Raw genomic sequence first — 952 nt, 5'->3', positions numbered from 1 at the left:
ACAAACACACCACCCCCCCAGATACTAAGGAGGAAAAAAAAAAAAAAAAAAAAGGAGGGACTGCTGTAGCTGAACCCAGGACATTTACTATCTTGGGAAATCACCACAGCATAGCTAAAGCACCCCACACAATACTGAGACAGGGAAAGTTTCCTTTAAGTTTCACAGGTTGTACTTCTAGATATCTTGATTTTTTTCTTTCAGAATGTCTACTATTTATTCCTCAAGGTATCTGCTACCTTCTCGAATTTTAGATGGTATAAACCCTACAGATGAGCTGCTTCATTTCACCTCAGGAACAATTTAAGTGAAAAAAAAAAAAAATGTTCCTGTTAGGTAATAGTCCAGTACAGGAAAAGCTACCGAATATTCAGATCTGAGAAGGAGAAAAGGTACACCACCACCACTGCTGGTGATGGAAAGGAAGGAAATGCAGTACAACATTGAAGACATCTAAGCCTGAAAGTGAATTGGCCCCAAGTTCTGAACAGGACTCAATTATTGCAGTGACATGCAAGTGAGGTATCCTTTCTAGGGTACTTCAAGAAGAACACTAAACCACATTATCCAGCAAATAACAAAGGTACTAGGAACAAGGCGAGGCATGGCATGCCTGAGACACAAGCTTCACACAAATTCCCTCCTCAACTTCACAAATTTGCTAGTTATTTGCTACTAGCCAAACCTTAATATTTATCAAGTTGCTAGCATAGTATTACCATTTTCCAAAAACTCTATTTGCTTTAGCACTGGTATAAATGGCAAATCTGGTCAAGCTTCAAACACTACCAAGAGTTGATACTTAACTGTCTAGTTCACTGCTGTAGAATATTACATATCCACACCTCATTTTTATATTTTCCCAATTCAAAATATTGGACTACGCAACTTTTTAGTAGCTAATACGCCTTACACATGCAAACACTCTCATTCTCCAAGGGAATCCAAACCT

General features: G+C 38.4%; 1 protein-coding gene across 1 annotated transcript in view; it reads right to left on the bottom strand.

Moving 5' to 3' along the window:
- The window catches only part of LOC104409089 (chromosome unknown open reading frame, human C16orf72), a gene marked incomplete at its 5' end in the record, with an annotated part of 14,644 nt that overhangs the window by 9,120 nt on the left and 4,572 nt on the right, over nucleotides 1-952 (bottom strand). The gene's annotated exons all lie outside the window — the stretch shown is intronic.

Source organism: Nestor notabilis, unplaced genomic scaffold (assembly GCF_000696875.1).
Source record: "Nestor notabilis isolate BGI_N333 unplaced genomic scaffold, ASM69687v1 scaffold567, whole genome shotgun sequence".
In the NCBI taxonomy this organism is placed as follows: Eukaryota; Metazoa; Chordata; class Aves; order Psittaciformes; family Psittacidae; genus Nestor; species Nestor notabilis.
This window is presented reverse-complemented; position numbering and strand designations above follow the sequence as displayed.